Genomic DNA, 18,126 nt, shown 5'->3' on the forward strand with positions numbered 1-18,126 from the left:
ATTAACCAATGCGATTAATGGGTTTCACCTGCCCTCTTGGTTGGGCATGGGCAATTTTTCTGAGGTACATTAGTACTGTTGGTACACCAATTTTTTGGGGCCCTCGCCTACAGTGTAATCCAATTAATTTTTTGCCCACCTGCATTAAAGCTGACGTTACATCAGCTGTGCTGGGCACTGCAATGGGATATATTTATGTACCGCCGGTAGGTTCCTGGGAGCCACCCATGCTGTCGGTCCACACGGAGTTGTAACTGCATGTGTCCACTTCTAATGACCCCCAGTCTGACTGGGGCATGCAGTGTGGGCCGAAGCCCACCTGCATTGAACCTGACATTAGCTTTGCTGTTCAGGGCACTGCAATGGGATATATTTATGTACCGCCGGTGGGTTTCAGGGAGCCACCCATGCTGTCGATCCACACGGAGTTGTAACTGCATGTGTCCACTTCTAAAGAACCCCAGTCTGACTGGGGCATGCAGTGTGGGCCGAAGCCCACCTGCATTAAACATGACATTACCTCAGCTGTGCTGGGCACTGCAATGGGATATATTTATGTACCGCCGGTGGCTTCCTGGCACCCACCCATGCTGTCGGTCCACACGGAGTTGTAACTGCATGTGTCCACTTCTAAAGAACCCTAGTCTGACTGGGGCATGCAGTGTGGGCCGAAGCCCAACTGCATTAAACCTGACATTAGCCTTGCTGTCCAAGGCACTGCAATGGGATATTTTTATGTACCGCCGGTGGGTTCCAGGGAGCCACCCATGCTGTCGGTCCACACGGAGTTGTAACTGCATGTGTCCACTTCTAAAGAACCCCAGTCTGACTGGGGCATGCAGTTTGGGCCGAAGCCCACCTGCATTAAACCTGACACTACCTCAGCTGTGATGGGCAATGCAATGGGATTTATTTATGTACAGTCGGTGGGTTCCAGGGAGCCACCCATGCTGTGGGTGCACACGGAATTCCCATTGCGGAGTTGTACCTGCCTGTGACTATTTATAAAAAACCGCGGTCTGACTGGGGCATGCAGACACCTTGACAGAATGAATAGTGTGTGGCACATAGGTTCCCCATTGCTATGCCCACGTGTGCAGCTCCTGATGGCGGTGGCACAGGATTATATTTCTCATTGCTTCTGTACAGCATTGTGGGCTATCGTCCCGCCCCTTTTAAAGAGGGTCGCTGCCTAGCCGTGCCAACCCTCTGCAGTGTGTGCCTGCGGTTCCTCCTCATGGCAGACGCACTTATAAATATACATGAGGGTGGCGTGGCATGAGGGCAGCTGAAGGCTGCGCAGGGACACTTTGGTGTGTGCTGTGGACACTGGGTCGTGCAAGGGGGTTGGGCAGCATGTAACCCAGGAGAAGTGGCAGCGGAGTGTCATGCAGGCAGTGATTGTGCTTTGTTGGAGGTAGTGTGGTGCTTAGCTAAGGTATGCATTGCTAATGAGGGCTTTTCAGAAGTAAAAATTGTTGGGAGGGGGGGGGGTACCACTCTTGCCGCTATTGTGGCTTAATAGTGGGACCTGGGAACTTGAGATGCAGCCCAACATGTAGCCCCTCGCCTGCCCTATCCGTTGCTGTGTCGTTCCCATCACTTTCTTGAATTGCCCAGATTTTCACAAATGGAAACCTTAGCGAGCATCGGCGATATACAAAAATGCTCGGGTCGCCCACTGACTTCAATGGGGTTCGTTATTCGAAACGAACCCTCGAGTATCGCAAAATTTTTGTCCCGAGTAACGAGCACCCGAGCATTTTGGTGCTCGCTCATCTCTAGTAATGAACCCTATTGAAGTTAATGGGAGACTCGAGCATTTTTCAAGCTGACTGATGCTCCGCATAGGGGAGGTTGTGTGAAACACCTGAAAACATCAGAAAGTCATGGCAACACCACAGAAACGGATAGGGAACAGCAGGGGCAGTATGCATGGGTGCATCTGAGGCTCCCAGGTCACACTATTAAGCCAAATTGGGGGCAAGAGCCCGGCGGTCACCCCCCTAACAATTTACCTGGGACAGACCATAAGCAGTAAGGCACACGCGCTGGCACATCTTAGCAAAGCACCACACTAGCTGCAACCAAGGACAATCACCGCCTGCGGGTGACACCACTGCCTCTTTTCCTGTGTTACATGCTGGCATTGGTGTCCAATTCCCCGCACGAGCCTGTGTCCACAACGCACACAAAATCTTCCCTACGCAGCATTCAGCCGCCCTCATGCCACACGCTGGCTTGTTAGTCACACCACCCTCATGTCTATTTATAAGTGCGTACTGGATGAGGAGGAACCGGAGACACACACTGCAGAGGGTTGGCAGGGCCTGGCAGCGACCCTCTTTGAAAGTGTGGGCGATAGCGCACAATGCTGATGAGAATTGCTGATAAATTAACCTACAATCATTATTCCAATCCCTTGCCACCTCCATCACAAAATTGTCAGGAGCCACAAATGTGGGCATAGAGGTGACTCAGATGCAAGTACTTCTACACAACTCCACAATGCAGCAGCACATACTAAAACCAAAGATTGGTTTGAAGCAGGTGGTGTCGCAAAAGAAGCCACCACAGGTATACAATGACCCTGTGAAAGTCTCATTAACCCTTTCCAATCCACAGTCTGACCTCTGAAGACATTATGATTTAAGGCTGTACAGCTCCGATGTTGGAAGACATCCGGCGGGGTTCTCTTACTGTATATTGCCAGCCTCTCTGCTGTCAGAGCCTATCCAACGTGTCCCCTCATGCAGTACTGGCTTAAGCCAGCATATAGCGCTATTGTATAACAGCAGAAAAAGAGTAAGCCCCCTAGGAAAACCAGGATACAAATTGGATTGGAAAGGGTTAAATCAGTTACACTTCCTGTGAATGCTTCAATCCAGTATCTCGGAAAACTGTGGTAAGTTGTAACACAAGAGATAATACATGCCGACCAGCGCTGATCCCCTAACCCAAGGAGGAGGAAGAGGTGGCATAAAAAGCCAGAGAAACCGTGCCCGAGGTAGGACCTGCAATACTCTGTGTGGGAAGCAAGTGAGCGGGCCCAGGGTCAGACTTGGTCCCAGCCTCTGCCTGGTTGACCCAATGTGCTGTCAGTTACGGTTCCTTTCATCGCTCCAAAGACTGGATGAGCCACGAAGAAGCTCCACAGGCCAAACCTGGCACAGTTGCACCCTGCTCAGGACCTCAGCCTCTGCACACACCCTCAACAATGCTGGGCATAAAGCGGACTTGGATGCTAGTACTGCTGTGTATGGCTCATTAGATCCGCTTTTTATGATTGGTCCAAACCAGTGTCTCAGATAACTGGTAACACGAGAACAAATACATGTTGACCAGCGCTAATCCCCAGAGCCCAAGCAGGAGGGGGAGGTGGCATAATAAGCCCGAGAAACCATGACCGAAGTAAGACCCGCAATCCTCTGTGTGGGAAGCACGTGAGCGAGCCCTGAGTCAGGCTCGGTCCCAGCCTCCACCTTGTGTGACCCAATGTGCTGTCAGTTACATAGCTATGGAAAACCCATGTGTACCCACACAATTTATTCTGTGTATGTATCAGATAGATGAACACTGCAATGGGAAACCCTTCTGTACCCTACCCAAGTCATTCAGTGTATTTGTGCCAGATAGCTGAACACCGCTATGGGAAACCTTTGTGCACCCACAGCATAGGCGAACCCATGAAACCCACTGACCATATTAAACATGAAGAAATTAGAGTGCCCAAACATGGCAGAGTTTCACCCCGCCCAGGACCTCGGCCTCTGCCCACACTTCTGCCCAATTCAGTCTGTGTATGTGTCAGATAGCTGAACAACGCAATAGGAAACCTTTGTGCACCCACAGTATAGGCGAACCCCTTAAACATTTCTGTAGCAAAAGTATAGGCAAACCCCTAAAACCTTTCTCTAGCAAGTGTATAGGCGAATTCCTGAAACCTTTCTGTAAAAAGATTATAGGTGAAACCCTTAAACCTTTCTGTAGCAATAGTATAGGCAAAACCATGAAACCTTATGTTATGGTATCCTACCCAATGATACCCAAGCCTGGGTTGCCCTAGGACTTACCCCTGTCCCTGCCTACTTGCCTCCACTACTGGCTAACCCCAGGCGGGCAACTGTGCGGTGGTCCCTGCTCTCACTAGGGACCGAGAGGGGGGACTGGCATACCAAAATGGACAAGGGTAGAATACCGACAGGAAGGGCAGATGAAGAAAAACCAACAGGAAATACATGCAGACCGAGGCAGATGGGATAACCTGGCAGATAAAACAAAAGCTGACAAACAGGAGACTGACAAGCAGGATGCTAGCACACTGAACAGAAACCAATAACTGGCAGTGAATGGACCTCATTGCCAGCCTTAGCCCAGGGGCGGAGAGGGGGAGGCAACTACCTCCCAGCAGAATCCCATAACCATGGGCTCGTGCGTAAAGCTACACTTACAGGCGCCTGGACCCACGAGCACACGCACCGCGTCGATCAGCCACCCGTGCCCCCGGCAGCTGCCCCATGGTAACACCTTTCTGTAGCAAGTGTACAGGCGGACCCCTGAAGCATTTCTATAGTAAGTGTATAGGCAAACCCCTCAAACATTTCTGTAGCAAGAGTATAGGCGAACCCCTTAAACCTTTCTGTAGCAAGTGTATAGGCGAACCCCCCAAACCTTTCTCTAGCAAGTGTATAGGTGAACTACTGAAGCATTTCTGTAGCAAGAGTATAGGCGAACCCCTGAAACATTTCTGTAGCAAGTGTATAGGTGAACCCCTGAAACCTTTCTGTATCAATAGTATAGGCGAACTCCTCAAACCTTTCTGTAGCAATAGTATAGGCGAACCCTGCAAACCTTTCCGTAGCAAGTGTATGGGCGAAACTCTGAAACCTTTCTTTAGCAAGTGTATAGGCGGACCCCTGAAACATTTCTATAGCAAGTGTATAGGCAAAACCCTCAAACATTTCTTTAGCAAGAGTATAGGCGAACCGATTAAATCTTTTTGTAGCAAGTGTATAGGCAAACCCCCCAAACCTTTCTCTAGCAGGTGTATAGGCGAAACCCTGAAACCCTTCTGTAGTAAGAGTATAGGCGGACCCCTGAAACATTTCTGTAGCAACAGTGTAGGCAAACCCCTCAAACCTTTCTGTAGCAATAGTATAGGCGAACCCCTCAAACTTTTTTGTAGCAGGGGTATAGGCGAAACCCTGAAACCTTTCTGTAGTAAGAGTATAGGCGGACCCCTGAAACCTTTCTGTAGCAAGTGTATAGGCGGACCCCTGAAACATTTCTGTAGCAAGAGTATAGGTGAACCCCTCAAACATTTCTGTAGCAATAGTAGAGGCAGACCCCTGAAACATTTGTGTACCAAGAGTATAGGTGAACCCCTGAAAAATTGGTGTACCAAGAGTATAGGCAAACACCTGAAAAATTTACTTACCAAGAGTATAGGCGAAGCCCGGAAAAAATTGGTTTTCTATGAGTATAGGCAAAGCCCAGAAAAATGTGTTTGCTTTGAGTTAGGACGAAAAATGTGTGTACCCCTGAAAAATTGGTTTACCCACGGTGCAGGTGAAACCCAGAAACATTTTTTAAAGCTAAAGCTCGCAGTTACTAGTTTCTTAATTTGCTAACAGAGCCTGGAGGCAGCCCTCCGAAAAAATTAGCTTTAACAGAGCCTTTCAGCCCGCAGAAAAATTGGCAGTTCAGCATGATAACATGCTGTTTTAGGAGGGATAGACCAAGCTACTTCTCCCCTTTTTTGGGGTGATAGAGGATGCATGGTTCTCCTGTTCCAGAAAGAATCTTTATGTTCCGCTGCTTTCCACCAGTGGAGAATAAAAGTCTTGTTGAAATCCAGCCTTTGTTCATCTTAATGTGTGTAAGCCTGTTGGAGCTGTCAGTTAACAGGCGGGTACGCTTATCTGTGATGATCAGCAGGCAAAGCAGCGGGATGGTTATGCTGATAATGGCCACATTGCCGCTCACCATTTGGGTAGACTCCTCAAAGTTTCCTAGGACCTGACAGATGTCTGCCATCCATGCCCACAGCTGACTACCACTCTGACGGCCATGTTGCAGCTGGTATTACACTATTGCTCTACGCTGCTCGTACAGCCTGGCCAACATGTGCAGCATAGAATTCCAGCGTGTGGGCACGTCGCACAGTAGTCGGTGCTCTGACAGCTGAAATCAATGTTGCAGGTTCCTGAGGGTGGCAGCGTCCGTGGTGGACTTGCAGAAATGTGGGCAGTCGTGGCACACCTTGCCGAGCAGGTCAGACAAGTGGGGGTAGTTTTTCAGAAAGCGCTGAGCCACCCGATTGAACACTTGGGCCAGGCATGGCACGTGTGTGAGGCTGCCAAGCAGCAGAGCCGCCACCAGGTTACACGTATTGTCACACATGACCATGCCTGGTTGGAGGTTCAGCAGTGAAAGCCAGAGATTGGTCTGCTCCGTCAAACCCTGTAACAGCTCTTGGGTCTTGTGCCTCTTGTCACCCAAGCTGAGTAGTTTCAGCATGGCCTGCTGACGCTTCCCAACTGCAGTGCTGCTGCGCCTCACCCTGCTGACTTCTTAGAAGTCCCCAGCCTCACCACCCTGACTCTGGGAAAGTTCCAAATGTTGGGCATCGGTCACAATAAACTCCTCATGTGGCTGATGAACATTTTTTTCCAACTCAGGGCAGGGACCCGAGAACAGTTCCTGGGAGAATGCCTGTTCAGAATCTCTCCTTTTCCTGGAGTGACCAGGCTGGGAGGAAGGAGAAGCAGCCTGAGGATTTAGAAGTGCAGTCCCTTGGCCAGCATGAGTGGACTGCGTGGAAGACTGGGTGTTGGATAAATTACTGGATCCGTTATCTGCGATCCACGTCAGCACCTGATTGCACTGTTGTGCTTGAAATAAAGGTCTTCGCGGACCTGCGAAATGTGAGATGAAGCTGGGGAGCGGAGATCCGTGGCGCTCTCCGAATCCCTCAGCAGCAGGCTCTGATTCACCACGCTCAGGACCTCGGCCTCTGCCCACAGCTTCACTTGGATGCCCGCATCCACATCCTCGACCTCGACCCTTACCCCTACTTTTCATCAAGTAGGATAAAGGATAGAGCAGGACCCGAATAAATTAACCCAATGTATAGTGCTGAGAACTGGGGCTAATTCACCGCACAGAGAGATTTGTAGATACCAGAGGCTCTATGCTGTGAAAGAATAAATTAAAGCACTGTATTGCGCTGATACCTGATATGGGTTATTTACTGCTCACAGAGAATTGTAGATAAGAGAGGCTGTATGCAGTTCAAGAAAAAATTAACCCACTGTTTAGCAATGAGAACTCCGGCTAATTCACAGCACACAGCGAATGGGAGATGTGAGATTCTCTGCACAGCCCCAGAAACAATTAGCCCACTGTTTAGCAATGAGAAATATGGCTAATTCAATGCACACAGCGAATGGGAGATGTGAGATGCTCTACACTGACCCACAAAAAAATTAACCCACTGTTTGGCGATGAGAACTACGGCAAATTCACCGCACACAGCCAATGGGAGATGTGAGATGCTCTGCACAGATCTAGAAAAAATTAACCGACTGTTTAGCGATGAGAAATACTGCAAATTCACCACACACAGTGAATGGGAGATGTGAGATGCTCTGCACAGCCCCAGAAAAAAATCAGCCCACTGTTTAGCGAAGAGAATTACGGCTGATTCACCACAAACAGCGAAGTAAAGCCCTAAGAAGGACTATATCAGCAGCAGCACTTTCCCTAGCCTCTGCTAGCATGCGTCTGAGGCGAGCTGCGGGTGGCACCAGTTTAAGTACTCGGCGGTCACCTGATCCCACTAGCCACTCACTGCTGTAGACGTGCAGAGGGTTGGCACGTCACAGCAGGAAGTGGTAATGCTTTCCCTGCATGTACAGTGGCTAAAATATGGCGCTAAACATGCGGGGAGGGAAAATGACATTTAATTGAGTACCGCGTGGTGCTTGACTTGAGTAGCGCGCATCTCGAGTACCTTAATACTTGAACGAGCATTACGTTTGGACGACTGTGCTCGCTCATCTCTAGTTGCTATCATTAGGCAATGATTTAATAAGTCTTAGAGTTGATAGCATTCTGTCCCAGAAATATGCCTACTGGGGGGGGGTAGGAATTTTTTGCAGAAGGCTTTCTGCTAAGATTGCTGCAATAGGAAACCCTTCTTTTAATGATCATCTCTGTAATAAAATATTTGTAGTTAGACAAGTCTAAGCAGTACAATGGTAGATTGTTGTGCAAGAGTGCTTTATTATGTTAGCCAAGCCCTTCACAGTTATAGACACTTCAAATAATAATCTTAATTGAACAACTCGTTAAAAGCTAAAGGGCTGACACTGACAAGACTACAAAGACACAGAAATCTCTGACTCCACTGGGCTGTGATTGAGTTAATGAACCACAGTCAGGGGAGAGAGGTGATGGTTTCTGGCTTGTTGATTCACAACTGATTGTGAGAGAAAGGAACTTAGATTAGCCCGCGCCAGTCTAAGGCTGCATTCCCACGAACGTATATCGACTCGGTTTTCACGCCGAGCCGATATACGTCGTCCTCATGTGCAGGGGGGGGGGGGGGAAGGATGGAAGAGCCAGGAGCAGGAACTGAGCTCCTGCCCCCTCTCTGCCTGCTCTCCGCCCCTCTGCACTATTTGCAATGAAAGGAGGCGGGACGGGGGTGGGGCTAAGTTGTGAGAATTAGCCCCACCCTCGTTCCACCTCTCCCCATTGCAAATAGTGCAGAGGAGGCAGAGAGGGGGCGGGAGCTCAGTTCCTGCTCCTGGCTCTTTCATCCCCCCCCCCCCTGCACATGAGGACGACGTATATCGGCTCGGCGTGAAAACCGAGCCGATATACGTTCGTGGGAATGCACCCTAAAGCTTGCACAGGAGTAAATATTTCTAATTGTAAAAATTGCAATACTCGAGGACTAGAGCAATATATAAATAAAGCACTTCAGCTAAGTGACGGTATACGTCAGATGGGACAACCCTTGTACAGTAACTTTATACCTCCTAATTTCATTGCAAGTTCAGAAGCAAGAAACCTATGAGTATTGCATGTGCAGATTTTGTGCCTGCAAATACACGCACAAACACACAAGTGTAACTTGCCTTTACAAGTAATGGCAGGAACCAACAATATTCTTTTCTAATGGCAATCGCTACTCTTAAGGAGGTTTTCCAGTACTCAAATTAAAAAAAAATGTATCTGCTTGTGGAATGAAGAGCAATACTCCGACGCTCTGAACCCATAGGACGCCAGCTGCAGTCACATGCCATTGGCTGTGCACATGACAGCTCAGCCAATCACAGACTTGCTATGAAGGCATGCAACTGCTAAAGCCTGTGATTGGCTATGTGTTCCTGGCATAACGAACGACATGTGGCCACAGCCAGACTGGCTAAAGTAGGAAATTATCAGATAAAAAAAGAAATCGGATGTGAATGACCCCCAGAAGACTTATATGAGGTCATAGGGGTCATAGATTTTTTAACTATTTCTTTTTACTATATACATATATATATATATATATGCTGTATATATGAAATAAACGAATGACCCACTGCCGACGCCAACCAAAGCCATTGCCATATGCTTCCTGTAATCCAAAACTATACAAATTATATATCAAAATGTCCGAAACAAAATGACGAAGCTATTCCTATACTTTAATTTAGCGTACATATATTAATTTTAAAAATAAACTATATATTTTTTTTAATTAAGCTTTTTACCCCAATAAAAATAAAAAACTGAAAGAAAAAAGTAAATGAAATAAAAATTTAAAAAAGTAGCCCTATGTGTCACTGGAAGAAAAAAACGCAGCAAAATTAATTTTTGTTGTTGTAGAATTTTAAGATTTAAGTCACTTATCTTTCTCACTTAACTTTCCTGACGAAGCTGAATCCACAATAAAATATTAAAACATTAAGTAATTCTTGCGTATGTCACTCAACACTACTGCTATCATGGGGGTATAATCCGGCCTGAGGGTGTATGAATTGGCCTAGGCCATAATGCACGAGGGGGTATAATCTAGCCTAGGCCCTTTTAATCCTGGGTATATTCCAGACTGGGGATATATTCTGGCCTGCTATACCGGCTCATGATATTTGTAGCTGATAAGAACCAGAATTAACTATGATCTGTAGATTATATTGCTATAACAGCAACCAGTGCCCCTTAGTTTGTTGCCAGTCACACCAACTATGAACAGCAAACTTGTCTGGAAGGCTGATACTACAATGGTTGTGACCAGCGGCTTCCTAAAATTCTATATAGATTAGGTTTCTTATAGTAGACACTAGAGATGAGCGAGCACCAAAATGCTTGGGTGCTCGTTACTCGGGACGAAAATTTCGCGATGCTCGAGGGTTCGTTTCGAATAACAAACCCCATTGAAGTCAATGGGCGACCCCCCCCCCCCCCCGCACGACCCAGTGTCCACAGCGCACACCAAAGTGTCCCTGCGCAGCCTTCAGCTGCCCTCATGCCACACCACCCTCATGTCTATTTATAAGTGCGTATGCCATGAGGAGGAACCGCAGGCACACACTGCAGAGGGTTGGCACGGCTAGGCAGCGACCCTCTTTAAAAGGGGCGGGGCGATAGCCCACAATGCTGTACAGAAGCAATGAGAAATCCAATCCTGTGCCACCTCCATCTGGAGCTGCACAAGTGGGCATAGCAATGGGGAACCTATGTGCCACACACTATTCATTCTGTCAAGGTGTCTGCATGCCCCAGTCAGACCACGTTTTTTTATAAATAGTCACAGGCAGGTACAACTCCGCAATGGGAATTCCGTGTGCACCCACAGCATGGGTGGCTCCCAGGAACCCACCGGCTGTACATAAATGTATCCCATTGCAGTTCCCTGGACAGCAGAGCTAACGTCAGATTAAATGCAGGTGGGCTTCGGCCCAAACTGCATGCCCCAGTCAGACTGGGGTTCTTTAGAAGTGGACACATGCAGTTACAACTCCGTGTGGACCGACAGCATGGGTGGGTCCCAGGAAGCCACCGGCGGTACATAAATATATCCCATTGCAGTGCCCTGGACAGCAAAGCTAATGTCAGGTTTAATGCAGGTGGGCTTGGGCCCACACTGCATGCCCCAGTCAGACTGGGGTTCTTTAGAAGTGGACACATGCAGTTACAACTCCGTGTGGACCGACAGCATGGGTGGGTCCCAGGAAGCCACCGGCGGTACATAAATATATCCCATTGCAGTGCCCTGGACAGCAAAGCTAATGTCAGGTTTAATGCAGGTGGGCTTGGGCCCACACTGCATGCCCCAGTCAGACTGGGGTTCTTTAGAAGTGGACACATGCAGTTACAACTCCGTGTGGACCGACAGCATGGATGGGTCCCAGGAAGCCACCGGCGGTACATAAATATATCCCATTGCAGTGCCCAGCACAGCTGAGGTAATGTGATGTTTAATGCAGGTGGGCTTGGGCCCACACTGCATGCCCCAGTCAGACTGGGGTTCTTTAGAAGTGGACACATGCAGTTACAACTCCGTGTGGACCGACAGCATGGGTGGCTCCCTGGAACCCACCGGCGGTACATAAATATATCCCATTGCAGTGCCCAGCACAGCTGAGGTAATGTCAGGTTTAATGCAGGTGGGCTAAAAATTACTAGGATTACACTGTAGGCGAGGGCCCAAAAAAATTGGTGTACCAACAGTACTAATGTACCTCAGAAAAATTGCCCATGCCCAACCAAGAGGGCAGGTGAAACCCATTAATCGCTTTGGTTAATGTGGCTTAATTTGTAACTAGGCCTGTAAGCAGCCCAGTTAAAATAAAAATTGGTTCAGGCGCAAGTTTCAACGCTTTAATGAGCATTGAAACGTATTAACATTGTTTACAAGAGTTATATGACTGAGCCTTGTGGGCCTAAGAAAAATTGCCCGTTCGGCGTGATTACGTCAGGTTTCAGGAGGAGGAGCAGGAGGAGGAGGATGAATATAATACACAGATTGATGAAGCTAAAAGGTCCCCGTTTTTGATGGTGATAGAGAACGATGCTTCCATCTGCGGGTGCAGCCTACGTATTGTTTAGGTATCGCTGCTGTCCGCTGGTGGAGAAGAAAAGTCAGGGGAAATCCAAGCTTTGTTCATCTTTATGAGTGTAAACCTGTCGGCACTGTCGGTTGACAGGCGGGTACGCTTATCCGTGATGCTTCCCCCAGCCACACTAAACACCCTCTCTGACAAGACGCTAGCCGCAGGTCAAGCAAGCATCTCCAGGGCATACAGCGCGAGTTCAGGCCACGTGTCCAGCTTCGACACCCAGTAGTTGTAGGGGCAGAGGCGTCACCGAGGATCGGCTACGTACTCCCTCACCATCCTTTTACAGTGCTCCCGCCGACTCAGCCTTGACTGGGGAGCGGTGACACAGTCTTGCTGGGGAGCCATAAAGCTGGCAAAGGCCTTGGAGAGTGTTCCCCTGCCTGCGCTGTACATGCTGCCTGATCTCCGCGCCTCCCCTGCTACCTGGCCCTCGGAACTGCGCCTTCTGCCACTAGCGCTGTCGGATGGGAATGTTACCATCAGTTTGTCCGCCAGGGTCCTGTGGTATGGCATCACTCTCGAACCCCTTTCCTCTTCGGGTATGAGAGTGGAAAGGTTCTCCTTATACCGTGGGTCAAGCAGTGTGTACACCCAGTAATCCGTTGTGGCCAGACGCGAGGGTCACGAGAAAGGCATCCTAACATGAAGTCAGCCATGTGTGCCAGGGTACCTGTACGCAACACATGGCTGTCCTCACTAGGAAGATCACTTTCAGGATCCTCCTCCTCCTCCTCCGCCTCCTCAGGCCATACACGCTGAAAGGATGACAGGCTAGCAGCATGGGTACCCTCAGCAGTGGGCCAAGCTGTCTCTTCCTTTTCCTCCTCATGCTCCTCCCCCTCCTCCTCAACGCGCTGAGATATAGACATGAGGGTGCTCTGACTATCCAGCGACATACTGTCTTCACCCGACTCCGTTTCCGAGCGCAAAGCATCTGCCTTTATGCTTTGCAGGGAACTTCTCAAGAGGCATAGCAGAGGAATGGTGACGCTAATGATTGCAGCATCGCCGCTCACCATCTGGGTAGACTCCTCAAACTTTCCAAGGACCTGGCAGATGTCTGCCAACCAGGCACACTCTTATGTAAAGAATTAAGGAGGCTGACTCCCACTACGCCGCCCATGTTGGAGTTGGTATTCCACTATAGCTCTACGCTGCTCATAGAGTCTGGCCAACATGTGGAGCGTAGAGTTCCACCGTGTGGGCACGTCGCACAGCAGTCGGTGCACTGGCAGATTAAACCGATGTTGCAGGGTGCGCAGGGTGGCAGCGTCCGTCTTGTAGTTGCGGAAATGTGCGCTGAGCCGGCGCACCTTTCCGAGCAGGTCTGACAAGTGTGGGTAGCTTTTCAGAAAGCGCTGAAACACCAAATTAAAGACATGGGCCAGGCATGGCACGTGCGTGAGGCTGCCGAGCTGCAGAGCCGCCACCAGGTTACGGCCGTTGTCACACACGACCATGCCCGGTTGGAGGCTCAGCGGCGCAAGCCAGCGGTCGGTCTGCTCTGTCAGACCCTGCAGCAGTTCGTGGGCCGTGTGCCTCTTCTCTCCTAAGCTGAATAGTTTCAGCACGGCCTGCTGACGCTTGCCCACCGCTGTGCTGCCACGCCGCGCGACACTGACTGCTGGCGACGTGCTGCTGCTGCTGACACATCTTGATTGCGAGACAGAGGTTGCGTTGGAGGAGGAGGAGGAGGGTGGTTTAGTGGAGGAAGCATACACCGCCGCAGATACCAGCACCGAGCTGGGGCCCGCAATTCTGGGGGTGGGTAGGACGTGAGCGGTCCCAGGCTCTGACTCTGTCCCAGCCTCCACTAAATTCACCCAATGTGCCGTCAGGGAGATATAGTGGCCCTGCCCGCCTGTGCTTGTCCACGTGTCCGTTGTTAAGTGGACCTTGGCAGTAACCGCGTTGGTGAGGGCGCGTACAATGTTGCGGGAGACGTGGTCGTGCAGGGCTGCGACGGCACATCGGGAAAAGTAGTGGCGACTGGGAACCGAGTAGCGTGGGGCCGCCGCCGCCATCATGCTTTTGAAAGCCTCCGTTTCCACAAGCCTATACGGCAGCATCTCCAGGCTGATCAATTTGGCTATGTGCACGTTTAACGCTTGAGCGTGCGGGTGCGTGGCGGCATACTTGCGCTTGCGCTCAAACACTTGCGCTAGCGACGGCTGGACGGTGCGCTGAGAGACATTGGTGGATGGGGCCGAGGACAGCGGAGGTGAGGGTGTGGGTGCAGGCCAGGAGACGGTAGTGCCTGTGTCCTGAGAGGGGTGTTCGATCTCAGCGGCAGGTTGGGGAACAGGGGGAGTGGCAGTGGTGCAAACCGGAGGCGGTGAACGGCCTTCGTCCCACCTTGTCGGGTGCTTGGCCATCATATGCCTGCGCATGCTGGTGGTATTACGAGTAGAGCAGAAACAGAACGCTGTAATTAAATGTGCCGCTTATTGGCCTGTGGTTGGAGGCTGACTGATGAAAGAATTTTGCGCAAGCCTGCTGTAACACTTAGCTGGCTGCATATGAATTAGGACTACTACCCCCACCAGAGACGCAGTACACTCAGGACGGTCACAGGCAGCCCAAATAGAATGTTTTTTCCCAAATTTTTTTGGAAAAGCCCACTGCCTATATAGACAGTATATCTCTTTCGCTGTCCCTGCCTCACCACTAGTGGCCCTGGACTATGTAAAATTACTGCAGACTGTTTCCCTCTGGACAGGATGACAGCGGTGATGTGACGGGCAACGCAGAGCCAGGAAAGAATTTTGCGCAAGCCTGCTGTAACACTTAGCTGGCTGCGTATGAATTAGGACTACTACCCCCAGCAGAGACGCAGTACACTCAGGACGGTCACAGGCAGCCCAAATAGAATGTTTTTTCCCAAATTTTTTTGGAAAAGCCCACTGCCTATATAGACAGTATATCTCTTTCACTGTCCCTGCCTCACCACTACTGGCCCTGGACTATGTAAAATTACTGCAGACTGTTTCCCTCTGGACAGGATGACAGCGGTGATGTGACGGGCAACGCAGAGCCAGGAAAGAATTTTGCGCAAGCCTGCTGTAACACTTAGCTGGCTGCGTATGAATTAGGACTACTACCCCCAGCAGAGACGCAGTACACTCAGGACGGTCACAGGCAGCCCAAATAGAATGTTTTTTCCCAAATTTTTTTGGAAAAGCCCACTGCCTATATAGACAGTATATCTCTTTCACTGTCCCTGCCTCACCACTACTGGCCCTGGACTATGTAAAATTACTGCAGATTGAGGATGCAATGCTCTGCAAGGCCGATATACAAAAAAAAAAAAAAGTGCAACACTGCAAAAAGCAGCCTCAACAGTACTGCACACGGTCAGATGTGGCCCTAAGAAGGACCGTTGGGGTTCTTGAAGCGTAAAATAACTCCTAACACTCTCCCTATAGCAACTCCAGCAAGACAGCACTTTCCCTGAACCATGTCAGAATGCATCTGTGGCGAGCCACGGGAGGGGCCGATTTATATACTCGGGTGACGCCTGATCTCGCCAGCCACTCACTGCAGGGGGGTGGTATAGGGCTTGAACGTCGCAGGGGGAAGTTGTAATGCCTTCCCTGTCTTTCTATTGACCAGAAAAGCACGCTAACGTCTCAGAGATGAAAGTGAAAGTAACTCGAACATCGCGTGGTGCTCGCCTCTAGTAACGAGCATCTCGAACACGCTAATACTCGAACGAGTATCAAGCTCGGACAAGTACATTCGCTCATCTCTAGTAGACACCTAACTATCAGTTTAGATATCAGAGATGCAGTATAAAAGGAAAAAGAGGTAGGGCCGCCAGCCTTGATGGTAGACCAGAGGGTATGACACACTGTCAGAGTAGCCCAGAATATATAGCACCCCTAAATCCACCCTGGGGATGGAATAATTTATCCTAAACCAATCATATGGCAGTAGGTGTATACTAAGGACTCATTGTAGGCGTGCCCTTTCTACATCCAGAGGAACATGCGCATATTGAGCATATCCACGTTTATTATGCCTCGATTTCTGATAATTTATGATAATTATAGTCCTCATGAGCAGGAATTATCCGGAAGACCACACCCCATTAACACTTATAGTATATAAGTGGATTAGTGCTGGTTATACTGATATTTATACGCAACCAGCATGATCCATAAAGGTATCCACTGACCTCTGGAAGTCATAAGGTAAGAAATAGCAGAAATCAATACAGCAAATAATAAAGATATCAAACAAGCTCAGATTTCTAACAGATTTATGCGCAACCAGATTCAAATTTATCAGCTGAGCGCTTTTAAGCCGCGGGAAGACGCCTGTGTGATCTGATGCATTGGAATCCAATGCATCAGATCGTAGTGTATATCGGCTGGCTGTGAAAACGGCGGCCAATATACACTCATGTGAATAAGCCCTAAAGGTGAAACATATTGCTGGTACAACTGATGGCGTTACTAATTCTTTTTCCTGACTTAAGTTAATAATGTTTTGGTATTTGCTGCCATGTGGAAAGGAAGGAATGTTCAGACTACCCGTGAGACATAATCGGAGCACAGAGATCTTAAATGGCCAATAGCCCCATCCACTTGGTCTAGCTACTGGATAATTGTTAGTTTTATTAGTTCGGAGCAATAGCTTTTAGTTTGTATTTATTCAACGAGCGTTTGACATACGTCTGTCATGAAATTGCTGGCAGGTTCCTTTTTCCTGAAACTCCTTGGCTTGAATCTTTCACTAATTACTTTCTCATCAAACAGACAATAACAAGTTATAAAAAGCATAATCATTTTTCTGGCGGTCGGTGTCCTCTATCTCCTAATTTACCTTTCCATTTGTGTGTTACAGTGAATTCTGTCTCATGATAATTTGGAATGTTTTTTACAGTATTTTCAGTTCATGTTTTTTGGTGCTTTACAGATTGAGGAGCTGTTGTCATGCTGTAAGTTGAGAAAGTAGGTCTGGCTTTTAACCCTTTCCAATCCATTTATTTTTTCTCATCCATTCTCCCCAGCTGCAAATAAATTGGAGCTGGGAGAATGGGTGAGAAAAAATACATTTTCCCTGCACCCTCCTGATCTGACAGAGTTCAGGAGGGTGCAGGGAGGGACCTGCTTACCTGACCGGCGTCTTCCGCATTCTCCTTCTGCCTCCCGGCTCGGCGATCATGTGACCGCTGGGGTCAGGTGACACCTGGCGGTCACATGATCGCCGGGTCGGGAGACAGAAGGAGAATGCACAAGACGCCGGTCAGGTAAGCAGGTCCTTGCACGGTGCAGGCTCCCGGCTCGGCGTTCATGTGACCGCCGGGGGTCAAGTAACACCGGCGGTCACATGATCGCCGGCCGGAATCTATGCATTGCATAGCGCTAATTGAGCGCTATGTAATGTGTAAAGGAGTGGGCAGAAAGGGTTAAAAACCCTTTCTGCCTTCTCCTCGGGGGTCCTCGATGACGACCAGTAAAGGAGTGCATCTGCACCCGATGTGCCTGACGATCGGGTGCAGATCCACTCCTGCACTGCAGTGTCGGGCCTGCCCCGACATCGGAGCTGTGGAGGAAAATGATGATGTCGGGGCAGGCCCGACATTGGACTGGAAAGGGTTAATATGTACAGTTTCACTGTAGACATTGTTTACTTTTTTTCTCTAAATGTAAAATTGATAAGAAGAGTGAGGCCACCTTCACACCAGGGTCAAAGTCACGTGATATATGTGTGTTGCGAATGGGGTCATACACATTAACGATCTTTTACTGCATGGCACTGCAATGCAATGTGATGCGGAAAGGAAATCGCTGCATGTTCTATCTTGCTGTGTGATCTCGCATTGCAGCGCCCATTGATAATTTTGAGGAATTAGCTGATATTTTGGCCAAAATACGTGAGCCCACAACCCTCGTCAAGGGTCCTCGCTTATTGTGAATCCCTCCGCTGACATAAAGTAAAATCCCAGAAAGGGAACTATCAAACAGACAAAAAATTCACAGATATTTTGGCCAAAATATCA

This window comes from Eleutherodactylus coqui, chromosome 11 (genome assembly GCF_035609145.1).
Source record: "Eleutherodactylus coqui strain aEleCoq1 chromosome 11, aEleCoq1.hap1, whole genome shotgun sequence".
NCBI lineage: Eukaryota > Metazoa > Chordata > Amphibia > Anura > Eleutherodactylidae > Eleutherodactylus > Eleutherodactylus coqui.